The sequence below is a fragment of the Citrus clementina genome, unplaced genomic scaffold, assembly GCF_000493195.1.
Source record: "Citrus clementina cultivar Clemenules unplaced genomic scaffold, Citrus_clementina_v1.0 scaffold_6, whole genome shotgun sequence".
Taxonomy (NCBI): Eukaryota; Viridiplantae; Streptophyta; class Magnoliopsida; order Sapindales; family Rutaceae; genus Citrus; species Citrus x clementina.
Genome location: NW_006262139.1, coordinates 5,792,715 through 5,807,402, shown reverse-complemented (window position 1 = coordinate 5,807,402; position 14,688 = coordinate 5,792,715). Strand labels below are relative to the sequence as shown.

General features: G+C 35.6%; 1 non-coding gene and 1 pseudogene across 1 annotated transcript; one reads left to right on the top strand and one right to left on the bottom strand.

The window, feature by feature from the left end:
• The window catches only part of LOC112097308, a 200,098-nt pseudogene that overhangs the window by 122,099 nt on the left and 63,311 nt on the right, over positions 1 to 14,688 (bottom strand).
• Positions 7,822 to 7,925, top strand: LOC112097490. The gene has a single exon (XR_002905022.1). It is a non-coding gene; the product is annotated as a small nucleolar RNA R71 (small nucleolar RNA).

Genomic DNA, 14,688 nt, shown 5'->3' with positions numbered 1-14,688 from the left:
AGAAAGGCTCAAACGGATCAAAGATGGCCTTTCCATCGTCTTTTAGGGCTCTAAATAACCTTCCATATCTACTAGTTAGATGGGCCTCCAAATGTAGCAACACACTTTTTTTTTTCTCTTTTTTTTTTTTTTCTTTTTATTAAGGGTTAACTCAAAAGAAATCTAGAGATCGTGTATAAAATAATAAACTGCTAAGCTGTATAAAGAGTGGGCAAAAGGGTTATTCTCCAAGAAAAATAATAGGCTCAAAAACTCACTTGGTACTTATTATGACATGTTCATTCCTTCAAGCAACTCATATTTGTCTCCGACATCAACATGTAAAGTAGCAAACATAGCGTAACATCACTTAAGACCAAAGATAATACAAATAATAAAATTTGAAATTAATCATGTCATCCAATGTTAAAACACACATTTTTTTTTTTAAACATCATTCTACCCCCCAACCTATTCTAAACATGAAAGGAAAATATGCATGCAGAAATGTGAAAATGATGCATAAAAACTAATTAGGAAAGTTACACGTAAAATGATAGGAAACGAAAATGATTTTTTTTTTTTTAAAAAAATGCGTTTCTAGAGGAACTACACTCCATATTCAGCCATCTTCGACTCAAAAGTTGGAAAATGTATATTTATAGAGGAGAAATTAAAGAAGAAAAATAAACATAAACACATAATAAAGAAAAAGAAAATGTCTGAATTTTTTTTTTTTTTTTTTTATAAACGATGAAGATGCGTTTCTAGAGTCACTACACTCCATATTCAGCCATCTTCAACACAAAAAGTTAGCAACAGTTAGTTTCTACAACAAAAAAAATAGTAAAAACTTAACCAAGATTCCACAATTGTCGACTATTCCCTCCCCCCAACCAGAACGAAACATTGTCCTCAATGTTTTAAAGGAAAGAAGTAGAGTTTAGAAGACATCACCTGGGTGGTGCAACACAGAAGAAAATATTTACAGGCGGAGAGTTAAATCTAATTTGTACTTCTTACTGCGGCTACTGTTACCATCATTATTTGGTCGCTCCAACACAAAGGTCCAGGGGTCTGGCTCCGGTTTATAAGCTTGTAACATATCAAGTAGCTCATTAGCAGTGTGAGCACAAATAAAAAGTTTTTTCACATTAGAAGGAATGAAGTAGTTTTTTATTGCATGGTTAAGAAATGCGATAAAGCCATCATAAAAGTTATTGACATTTAACAAACCGATGGGTTTCTGGTGAATGTGTAGATGGGCCCAAGATGCTAGTGTCATAAGTGCCTCTAGTGTTGCAAGATCTCCTGGAAGGAAAACAAAAGCATCAGCATGATTAAGCATTTCAGTTATTCTTTCTTGCATACCTGAGACGACTAACTCTTCTCCAGTTGATGAGTCAGACGAACTGCCCAATGGTTTTAGGACTCTTGGGATGATGCCTAACACTTGACTTCCTCTGATAAAAGCTGCTTCTGAGACCATTTTTGATAACCCTCGATTACCTCCTCCATACACCAAGTGTAATTTTCTCGCTGCTATGCTTCGACCAAGATCTATGGCTGCCTCAACGAACTCTTTATGTTTGCCATAGGTAAATCCAGAAAGCACACAAATGTTCTTGAATTGTCTATTGGGGGTAGCTGCCATTGTGATACTTCTCGAAAACAATTTGTGAGTGCTTGACAAAAAGAAAATCACATTTAAGAATCTCGGTGATAGTGGGTCATGGTTGTGTATGAGGTAATATGTCAGTGTCAAATAACGCGTAAAGCACGTGCTCGCAAGTCAAAAAGAAAACAGTAAAAAGGAAAAAGCAAACAGTAATAAAATTATTAAAGACAATAATGCAAACAATAAGACAATAGTGAAATAAAATAACAATAAAGTAAAAGGATATTTACAGGTAGTTGCGACTGTGGCTCACATCTTCCTCTGGTTTTACGTCCAGAAACGGCTTGAACCCCCTCTATGGGTCGAGGATAGGCTTCCTATCCAGTTTTCTTATAAACTGGCAAACAGGGTCGTTTATAGTCAGATTCCCGAGACTATATCGTGCATGCTCTTTCTGGAATAATGGCCATAACTGGAGAATCGCTCCTTGCACATATCCACTGGGATGCGTTTCAAGAGACAAAAGGATATCATCCAATGACTCCTTATTCAAGCCATCCCTAATGAATTGAATCTTATCTTCCCTGTTATCAGACACCATTCCTAAAGAACATGGGTTTTTATTGCAACTCATTCTGGCACACTTATGACAAGCAACAGAAATTCTTCGAGCTCGTCGTTTTCTTGCATAATTTCCTTTACCACAACCAGGCATGTATGCAATAAATTTTGGAGTTAACTCACCTGCCGATCGTACTTTAGCCTCGATTAACCAACGGATGTCAGCAGGTATGTTATTCCTCATGAGTAATCGCATGCGTTCGGACCGAGCTTTATAGATCGTAAGGAGGGCATTCTGAGGAAGTGAAGGGAATCGCTTGTGAAGCTTCGCTAGAATCTCGTTTCTGTCCATACCTTCGCCTCAGAATATCAGTTATTATGGGAAACTGAAGTAACCGACTTGATTGTCACGGAGTACCGTTATCCGCCACTTCACCGGGGTAACAAACTAAAGCACACAAATAGAAAAACAAATTAAAACACACAAAGAAAATTAAAATCGTCCTCTTATTGAATTTACCTCAAGCTCCAACTGGATGTCGTAAACACTTCTCTCAATGTCTCTGAGTTGGTGTTCTAAACCCTCAACATAGGCTACTAACTCTGGTGGTTGTAGAGACCAAATGCGATGTGTTTTACAAAATTGAATCTGTCTTTTGAGATGAGTTTTGACACGTTGAAGTGGTTTAAGAATGTTCAGGAGGAACGGTCTAAGTATGAGACTCATGATTAAAAATGATAAGAGAAAACTTAATGGTAAAATAAACACACTTATGCAAAAACAATTTCAATTAGCAAAAGAATAATAATAAAAAAAAAGAAAGAAAAATCAAATCAACGAAAAGAAAAAAAATCAATTCAAATTTGGTGGGTCACTCAAATTTATTTCGGTGTCTTCTTCATGTGGTTGGTACTCTAGATATGGCTTTAATCTTTGACCATTAACTTTAAACGTGACACCATTCTTTGGGTCTTTAATTTCAATTGCCCCATGTGGAAAAACAGTATGAACAATAAATGGGCCAGACCAACGAGAGCGTAACTTACCTGGGAATAGGTGCAAGCGAGAATTGAATAAAAGCACTTTCTGACCTGGAGTGAACGATTTTCTCATAATTTGCTTATCATGGAAGACTTTCATTCGTTGCTTGTAAATCTTGGCATTTTCGTACGCGTCATTGCGAATTTCTTCAAGTTCTGCCAGCTGTAATCTTCTTTCTGAGCTGGCTTGCTGCATGTCAAAATTGAATTTCTTGATGGCCCAATATGCACGATGCTCGAGTTCCACAGGTAGGTGGCAAGCTTTTCCATACACTAGCCTGTAGGGTGACATCCCAATCGGGGTCTTGAAAGCCGTTCTATATGCCCATAAGGCATCATCAAGTCTTAATGACCAATCTTTTCTGTCCGGCCTCACCGTTTTTTCTAATATGTGCTTTATTTCTCGATTGGAGATCTCAACTTGGCCACTGGTTTGCGGATGATACGGGGTCGCCACTTTGTGTGTGATTGAATACTTTGTCAAAAGAGCTTTGAATGCTTTGTTACAAAAGTGGGCACCACCATCACTGATTATCGCTCGTGGGAATCCAAAGCGTGAAACAATGTTGCTTTTCAAAAATGCTATCACCACCTTGTGATCATTGGTCCTACATGGAATTGCTTCTACCCATTTCGATACATAGTCAACAGCAACCAATATGTATTGATGACCAAAAGACGGGGGAAAGGGTCCCATGAAGTCGATACCCCATACGTCAAAAATCTCAACCACTAAAATTGGATTTAGTGGCATCATGTTCCTTCGTGTAATGCTTCCCATTCGTTGACACCTATCACATGAAGAACAGAAAGTGTAAGCGTCTCGAAATATAGATGGCCAATAGAAACCACATTGTAAAACTTTAGTCGCTGTCTTCTTAGCACTGAAATGGCCTCCACAAGCTTGTTCATGGCAGAATGAAAGGATATTCTGAATTTCACTTTCTGGGACACATCGTCTAACAATTTGATCCGCACAATACTTGAACAAATACGGGTCATCCCAAAAGAAATTCTTTATCTCTGCAAAGAATTTAGCCTTGTCTTGCTTGGTCCAATGCTCTGGAAGTTTACCTGTAACAAGATAATTAACTATATCAGCATACCAAGGTAATACTTCCACACTCATTAATTGTTCATCTGGAAATGACTCATTTAATGGTAATTGTTCTATAATTGTGTCAAAATGGAGATGAGAGAGGTGGTCCGCCACAACATTTTCTGACCCTTTCTTATCTTTGAATTCCAAGTCAAATTCCTGCAAAAGTAACACCCAACGAATTAGTCTAGCTTTTGCATCTTTCTTTGTGAGAAGATATTTAAGAGCAGCATGATCTGTGAACACGATTATTTTACAACCAATGAGATAAGATCGAAATTTCTCTAATGCAAATACTACTGCTAGCATTTCTTTTTCAGTAGTTGAATAGTTCAACTGTGCATCATTCAATGTCATACTAGCATAGTAAATAACATGGGGAATTCGATCAACTCTTTGTCCTAATACTGCTCCTACTGCATAATCAGATGCATCACACATTAGCTCAAATGGTAAGTTCCAGTTTGGGGCCTGAATGATGGGTGATGATGTCAACAACTGTTTTAATTTTTCAAACGCCATAAGACATGAATCATTAAAGATAAAAGGTACATCCTTAGCAAGTAAATTGCATAAGGGTCTAGAAACTTTGCTAAAATCTTTAATGAAACGTCTATAGAAACCAGCATGCCCAAGGAAAGATCTTACTTCTCTGACTGTTTTGGGTGGAGGAAGATTAGAAATGAGATCCACCTTGGCTTTGTCAACCTCAATACCTTTGCTCGAAATGATGTGACCGAGGACAATACCTTGTTTTACCATAAAATGGCATTTCTCCCAATTTAAGACCAAGTTCTTCTCGATACATCTCTGCAGAACTAGTGTTAGATGATGTAAACATTGATCAAATGAGTCACCAAAGACAGAAAAATCATCCATAAAGACTTCAAGAAATCGTTCAACCATATCAGAAAAAATGCTTAGCATGCATCGTTGAAATGTAGCAGGTGCATTACATAATCCAAATGGCATTCTTCTATATGCAAATGTGCCAAAAGGGCAAGTGAAAGTAGTTTTCTCTTGATCTGTTGGTGCTATGGGAATCTGATTGTATCCTGAGTAGCCATCTAGAAAGCAATAAAATTCATGGCCTGCTAATCTATCAAGCATTTGATCGATAAATGGTAAAGGAAAATGGTCTTTACGTGTGACAAAATTCAATTTTCTATAATCAATGCATACACGCCATCCTGTAGTCACTCTAGTAGGTATCAATTCATTATCGGCATTCGTAACTACTGTGACTCCTGACTTTTTGGGGACAACTTGTACAGGACTGACCCATGAACTATCAGAAATTGGGTAAATGATACCTGCATCTAATAGCTTAAGGACCTCAGTTCTAACAACTTCTTTCATGTTAGGATTTAACCGACGTTGCATCTCCCTAGTAGTTTTAGCATTTTCATCAAGGTGAATGTAATGCATGCAATCTACTGGGTTTATACCTTTAATATCTGCTATGGTCCATCCTAATGCTTCTTTGTGCTCTTTTAAAACATCCAACAACTTACCTTTTTGTTCGTCATTTAGGGATGATGAGATGATTACCGGCAGAGTACTTTCTTCTCCCAAAAACGCATATTCCAAAGTGTTGGGCAATGGTTTGAGCTCGAGTTTCGGTGGTGATTCTGATGATGGAATGAGTTGCTTCTTTGATGGTGCTAGTTGTTCAACTCTTGACTTCCATTTATTAGTGTCCATAGATGGTGCTGAGTCAAGCAGGGCGTTGACCTCATCAACCGATCTGTCAATATCAAAATCCAAACCAAAGTGAGTTAAGCATGTCTGTAAAGGATCATCACTAAGGTTTGAAAGAAAAGTATTATCAACTATTGTTTCTATTAAATCCACATCAACAATTCCATCATCTGCACTGTGAGGTTGTTTGGCAATGTTGAAGATGTTCAGTTCCATAGTCATGTTGCCGAAAGACAACTGCATATTTCCAGTCCTGCATTGAATGTGAGCATCTGCAGTTGCCAAGAAAGGTCGGCCTAGAATAATGGGGATGTGCTTCCTTGAATCCTGTATTGGTTGAGTGTCAATTACAATGAAATCAACAGGAAAATAAAACTTGTCTACCTGGATAAGCACGTCCTCCACAATACCACGAGGTATTTTTGTGGACCGATCTGCAAGTTGTAACACCACTGGAGTTGGGTGTAATTCTCCCAGTCCAAGTTTCACAAACACAGAGTAAGGCAATAAATTTACACTAGCTCCTAAATCCAACAAAGCATTCTCAATTGTGTGGTTCCCTATACTACATGAGATAGTGGGGGAGCCTGGGTCTTTGCATTTTAAAGGAATTTTATGTTGGAGTATAGAACTAACGTTTTCTGTTAAAAATGCCTTCTTTTGAACATGCATGTTTCTCTTTTTAGTACACAAATCTTTAAGAAACTTGGCATAAGATGGAACTTGCTTTATAGCATCAAGTAAAGGGATGTTAACACTTACCTGTTTGAAGATTTCGAGAATCTCACCTGTAGATTTTCCCTTTTTTCCTTTCGCTAACCTCTGAGGAAATGGAGCTTTGGGAACGTATTCTCGTGGGTTGGTTTCTTCTTTCTCCTCCGGTGATGATTCCTCAACATTCACAGGTACAATTTGATTTTCTTTTGTCACTGGCATCTCCACTTTGTTGTCGACTTCCTTTCCTTTTCGCAAGGTCATTACTGCTTTGACTTCTCCATGCTGCTGTGGTGAACTGGTACTTGCTTCATGCACTCCTTTAGGGTTAGGCACTGGTTGACTTGGAAACTTACCTTTCTCAACGGTCATTGCCAAGGTCTGAACTGAAGAAGCAAGTTGTCCCACCATCTTCTCGAGGCTTGAAACTGATTGAGCTTGTGAATTGAAGCCTGCTCTCAACTCATTTCGTAGTCCATCAATGGTGCGATTCTGTTGCTCAATCGTGGAGTGAGTAACATTCCTAAAATTCTGGAATGCATCCTCCCATGGTCTAGGTTGAGAGTGGTTCTGGTTCTGATTGAATGGTCTAAATGGGGGCTGAGAGGCTTGAGGATTTTGAGGAATTTGTTGCATTGGTGGAGCTGGAGCTGCTGGTCCATTCTGTTGGAATCCTTGAGACCATGAAAAATTGGGGTGGTCTCTCCATCCAGGATTATATGTGTTGGAGTATGGGTTGTAATTCGATGGTTTTCTCATTACACCTATGGCATTGGCTTGATCTGAGTATGAGTCATGGTCATGTGGTTCTGTTGATTTAGCAGTCGATAATGATGCTATTTGTCGAGCAAGACCTTCAACCATCTCCTTGACTTCTTTGATTCCCGAAGTTGACTCGCCAATGTGAACCTCATTCACTCCTTTAATCCTTCTAGTATTCCTGAGTGATCGACTCCGTTGTTGGGAATTGTCCGCTTGTCGCTGGAAGAATTCCCAAATTTCTGACGCACTTTTTGACATTAGCTCTCCTCCACTTGTTGCCATTAGTCATTCTTGCACATTTGGTAGTAATCCCTCCAAAAAGTATTGGCATTGATGCCATTTCTCGTACCCATGATGTGGACACTTCAAGAGTAGCCCATTGAATCGCTCCCATGTTTCGAAAAATTGCTCGTCTTCTCTCTGGGTAAACTCCGAGATTTCCCTGCGAATAGCGTTGGTTTTATGCACTGGGAAATATTTATTTAAAAATTTTGTAACCATTTGTTCCCATGATGAAATGCTATTAGCAGGTAAAGTATTTAACCATGAACGAGCTCTATCTTTTAAAGAAAATGGGAATAGTCTAAGTTTAACATCATCATCTGAAAAATTCTCATATTTGAATGTTTGACAAATGGCATGAAAATCATTCAAATGATTATATGGATCCTCATTTTCTAGGCCATAAAATGTAGGGAGACAATTTAACACACTAGGTTTTAATTCAAAACTCCTAGCAGCTACATTTGGGTATCTTATGCATGACGTGCTCAAATTAGCTAAGGGACTAAAATAGTCCTTAAATGGCCTCTCCTGTGGTGCTTGTAAATCCATTTTATTTTTAACGTGTTTGTGTGTGCGAAGTGTTTTTTCTAATTCAAGGTCTATAGGTTCAAGATTAGGTAATAATGACCTACGACCATGCATGCAAATAAATAAAATAAAAATAAAGATGCAAACAAAACAAAAAATAAAGATGGGAACAAAACAAATAAAAATAAAGAAGAGGGAGAAATTACGATACTAACCTTATTGCGCTATTACAACCTTTCTATAAAAATACACAAAAATAAATACGTGAAAGAAATTAACTAAAAATTAAATTAATAAGATAAACAAAAAAAAAATTACAAAGAAAAATAAATGGAAAATTAAATTACAGAATTTTAAAGAAGAGAAAAAGAAAAGAAATACTAACCTTTAAATGTAGATTCACTTTTTTTTTTCTTTTTTTTTTTAATTTAATAAAAAAAATACAAGAAAACAAATAAAAGAAATTATTCAAAAAAAATTAATTCTATGAATTAAAATTACTTACCTCCCCGGCAACGGCGCCAAAAACTTGTTGTGCAAATTTTAATGTACTCGCAAGCGCACGAATCTGTTGTAGTATAGACTAATGGTGACGAGTGTCGATCCCACGAGGAGGTGGATTTTAATTATATATAGAATTAATTTTGTAAATGGGTAGTTGGATTTATGGTGGAAATGATTTGGAATATGCTAAAACTTAAATTAAAATGGCGAGGATAAATTCTGAAATTGGTATTGAAATGGCGAGAATAAATTCTGAAATTGGTATTGAAATGACGTACTTGGGTATCTAGATCCGTATCAACATGCATCATGGGCTAAATAATCCGTATTAATGCCAATTAAATCATGAGGGATCCGTATTAATGCCAATTAAATCATGAGGGGGGAATCCACACCTCATGAACCACGCTCTAATCAATATGGTGCTAAGGGCTTATCGTGCCAAATAATAATAACCTTATACTAGAGAGCCGGTGTAACCAAGGCGGTACTAGACAAGATTAGTATTATTTGTCGACGAGAAGTCAAAACATCCACAAAAATTAGAGGGGAAGAGAAAATAAATTTACCAAATTAAGCCCATGACACATGTTGAGACTTCACCTTCAACCCAAGCTTGAAAGAAAATTAGCCACTCATAATTGAACTAGGGGCAAAATGGGAATTTATTAAAATACGAAGAAAATACAAGATGGAGAAGGAATTACAGAAAATGGATCCCAAAAATGGATTCAGCGATATCAAATTAGGGGGGGATGCCCCCTTTTTATAGATACATGGAGTAAATCATGGCCATCGGATTAAAAACAGTTTGGACGCTCAGGATTGCGCCACGTCATCAGTCAACAGTCCACGGTTTGACCACGCGGATGAACAGTAACACGGTTTGACCCGACTTTGAACAGTAACGCGGTTTGACCCGGATGAACAGTAACGCGGTTTGGTTGAAAATAATCCTGTGTGATGCATGCACCGTACGCGAGATTTTTCGTCCACTGATATGCTGCCACGTCACCATCAACAGTACATAAGAATTTTAGTCCAACAGGATCGTGACACCTCATCAGTCAATGCCACATCATCGGTCAATACCACGTCATCATCCGTCTGTGTGAACAGTGTCGTGAACAGTAACGTATACAGTACCGTACACGTGAATAGTACCGTACATGTGAATAGTGCCATTTTTCCTTTCGACCGTCCTGAGTTCAAAAGTGATGTCCGTTTTGCCGTCTGATCTCTCCTTTATTGTGAAATGACTATAATGCCCCTAAAATACATAAAATACTTAATTAAAATAAAACACATGTAATTAAATCACAAGAAGGTTAAATATATAAAAGTAAGGGTTGTTAGTAAGATTTAAAATGTAAAATGACGGTTTTCTCCTTTATAAATATGCATTTTCTAACACTCAACACATAGTAGAGAAAAAATTACAGTTGGTGTATGGAGGAATCAAAATTGGTCTCAGAAGCTGCTTTTGTCAGAGGAAGCCAAGTGTTAAACATCATCCCAAGAGCCCTAAAACCTTTTGATAGTTTGTCTGACTCACGGACTAGAGAAGAGTTAGTCGTCTTAGGTATGCAAGAGAAAATAACTAGAATGCTAAATCATGCTGATGTTTTTATTGTCCTACCAGGAGATCTTGCAGCTCTAGAAGCACTTATCACATTAGCATTTTGAGCCCATCTGCATATTCACCTGAAACCCATCGGTTTGTTAAATGTTAATAACTTTTATGATGGCTTTATCGCATTCCTTAACCATGCAATAAAAAACTATTTCATTCCTTCTACAACGAAAAAACTTTTTATTTGTGCTCACACTCTTAATGAGCTACTTGATCTGTTACAATCTTATAGACTAGAGCCAGACCCTAGGACCCACTACAACAAAAAAGGGCTTTAGCGACGAACCATTTCGTCGCTAAAGGTTATAGCGACAAAAAAAATTTCGTCGTCATAAGAGCGTCACGTTAGGTCTTTGACGTCGAATTTTCAAATTTCGTCACCAAAAGTACTTTTAGCGACGAATCATGTTTCGTCGCCAAAAAAACTTTTACCAACGAATGCTTTTGCGTCGCTAAAAGTACACATTTAACGACAAATATTGATCTTCGTATATAAGAGTACTTTTAGCGATGAAAACTATTTCGTCGCTAAAAGGTATCATTTTCCTTTAATTTATTTATTATTACTATTGTTAAAATATTAATATTTTTAATATTAAATTACAATGACAATTAACAACATAATGATAAAAACGGAATTAATTAATTTAAAAACAATTATTATTATTGATGAACAATACAAAAATAATTACAAAATTTAATATCTCTTTTTTGAAAGAAAATTGTTACAAATGAATATAAATTTCTTAGTTTCTTCATCTTGATGTAATTGGTCTTCAATATTCCCTACAAATAAACACACAATAATTAGTTAACATAATAAACACAAATTTAATAATAATATAAGTTAGAATAAATAAGATTAGTAAAAAACAATTACACCAAGTTCAAAATAAAAGAGAAAAGAAGTAGATATTAAATTAGAAAATGAGAATTATACATTTAGAGATGAGAGAATTAAAGAATAAAAGTAAGGGAATGAGAGAATTAATGAATGAAAAAAATTGAAGTAAATGGTATATAAATAGGTTAAAGGAGTTTTTAGCGACGAAATTTAAAATTCGTCACTAAAACTTAATTTTGGTGGAAATAACCCGGCAAAATTTTTTAAATTTTGACATTTACATTTCATAGCCAAAAGAAAATTTCATCGCTAAAAGCACACATTCAACGACGAAATTCTATTTTATCACTAAAGGTCTTAAATTTTGGCGCAAAATCATCCCCCAAAATTTTTTTAAAATTTCACAATTTTTAGCGACGAAAATATATTTCGTCCAAAAATTAGTTTTTGCGAAGAAATTTTTTTCTCCCTGAAACATGACCATTTAAGATATCAAGGAGTTGTAGCGACAAATTCTATTCGTCACTAAAACTATTTGTTGTGACAAAATATATTTTCGTCGCTAAAACATGATCTTTTGACATATCAAAGAGTTTTAGTGACAGAATTTATTTGTCACTAAAGCTATTTTCAGCGACGAAATATATTTTCTTCGCCAAAACAAGCTCTTTTGGCATACAAAGAGTTTTAGCGATGAATATATTTCGTCGCTAAAATATTTTTATTTTCGTCACCAAAACATGTTTTTTTTTTTTGCATATGAGAGAGTTTTAGCGACAAACTTTATTCGTAGCTAAAACTATTTTTAGCGACAAAATTTACTTTTGGCGACAAAAAAATTTTGTTGCTAAAACTATTTTTAGCGACGAAAACTATTCGTCCCAATATATTAAATTTTCATCGTTAAAGGTTTTGGCACTGACATATTTTTAGCCCCTTAATTTTTTTCGTCGCTAAAAGTAATAATTAAATATTATTTTTTCTAGTATAACTTTAGAGACAAAAGTTCTTTTTCGTCGCTAAAAAGTACTTTCAGCAACGAAAATAGTTTTGTAGCTAAAGACCAATATTCTTGTAGTGACCTTTGTGTTGGAGTGTCCAATAATGATGGTAACAGTAGCCGCAGTAAGAAGTGCAAATTAGATTTAACTCTCCGCTTGTAAATATTTTCTTCTGTGTTGCACCACTCAGGTGATGTCTTCTAAACTCTACTTCTTTCCTTTAAAACATTGAGGACAATGTTTTGTTCTGGTTGGGGGGGAGGGAATAGTTGACAATTGTGGAATCTTAGTTAAGTTTTTACTGATTTTTTGTTGTAGAGACTAACCGTGGCTAACCTTTTTTGTTGAAGATAGCTGAATATGGAGTGTAGTAACTCTAGAAACGCATCTTATTGGTTTGAAAAAACAAATCTAGACATTTTCTTTTTCTTTATTAAGTTTTGACAATCATTTTTTTTCTAACTTCTTCTTTTTAATTTCTCCTTTATAAATATACACTTTCAAAAATTTTGAGTCGAAGATGGCTGAATTTGGAGTGTAGTGACTCTAGAAACGCATCTTCTTAGCTAAAAAAAAATTCAAATATTTTATTTTTCTATCATTTTAAGTATAAGCTTTCTAATTAGCTTTTCTGCATCATTTTTCACCTTTCTGCATGCATATTTTCTTTTCATGTTTAGAATAGGTCGGGGGGTAGAATGTCATTTGAACAAAAAAAAAACTTGTATGATTTTTTTTAACATTGGATGACATGATGACTTTCAAATTTTAGTATTTGGATTATCTTTGGTCTTAAGTAATGTTACGCCATATTTGCTACTCTACATGTTGATGTCGGAGACAAATATGAGTTGCTTGAAGGAATGCACATGTCATAATAAATACCAAGTTAGTTTTTGAGCTTGACATTTTTCTTGGAGAGTAACCCTTTTTGCCCATTCTTCATACAACAGAGCAATTTATTATTTTAGACATGATCTCTAGATTTCCTTTGAGTCAATCCTCTAAAAAATATTAAATAAATAAGAAGAAAAAAGAAAAAAAATGTGTTGCTACATCTGAATGCCCATCTAACTAATAGATATGGAAGATTATTTAGAGCCCTAAAAGACGATGGAAATGTCATCTTTGACCTGTTTGAGCCTTTCTAGCCATCCCTTTAGTGAAATATCCATAATTAGCCCTTTTGAGCCTTTTATTTATTAAAAAAAATGTTTCTTTGTAATTTCCAAGAGATCTCTACTTTTTCTCAAACATATACTTTATTTTCCTTATTTCCCCTCATTTGTTAGCCATGTCCCTAGCCTACATTACGTCCTAATAAAAGTCCTTCTTGATTTTAGAGATCTATAATATGAAGTAGAAGCTAGTTATATAGGCTAAAAAGATGTAGTGATGCATAAAAAGATAAAATATATATATATATTGGGTTGACTAGCAATTTTTTTACTTAAGATCGTGTTATTTTTTAACTGTGGGCATATTCCTTTCATCTTGGTGAGAGTGTGTGATATCACTTCTTTATTATTTTCTCTCAATTTACCATTCATTGTAGTGACTATTTTTATTGCGTTTAATTTCTTTGTGAGAGTGTCACTACTACCAGTGAGCTTTTGGGGTTTGACATGTCATTCTTTGAAAGTGACTTGATTACTATAGTTATGACAAAGTCTGTTGGACTGATACATGTGGATGGTTGATGTGGATGTGATGTTTAAAAAATAAATCATTTTGGGTTTGAATTTTGATTTCGCTTTATTTGCTAGGGACTAGCAATAAGCTGGTTGGGGGGTGTGTTGAGTGTTAGAAAGTGTATATTTTCTAAAGGAGAAAATCGTCATTTTACATTTCAAGTCTCACTAACATCCCTACTTTTATGTATTTAAATCTCTTGTGATTTAATTATGTGTGTTGTATTATAATTAAGTATTTTCTGCATTTTAAGGGCATCATGGTCATTTTACAATGAACGAGAGATTATACAGTAAAACGGACAACACTTTTAAACTTAAGACAGTCGAAAAACCTTAGGAGGAGCAGAAAAGGAAAAATGGCATTATTTACATGTACGGTATTGTCCATGTTACTGTTCATGACAATGTTCACATATACGGAACGATAATGTGGCATTGACTGATGAGGTGTCACAATTCTATTGGACTAAAATTCTTATGTACTATTGATCGGTGATGTGGTAGCATGTTAGTGGACCAAAAATCGTGCGTACGGTACATACATATACACGGGATTATTTACAACCAAACCGTGTCACTATTCAATCCGCGTCACTGTTCCAACCGCGTCACTATTCAAACCGCGTGGTCCAACCGTGTCACTATTCATACTACATGGTCCAACCTTGTACTGTTGAAACCTGGCGTAATCTTGAAGGTACAATTTGTTTTTAATCCGATGGCC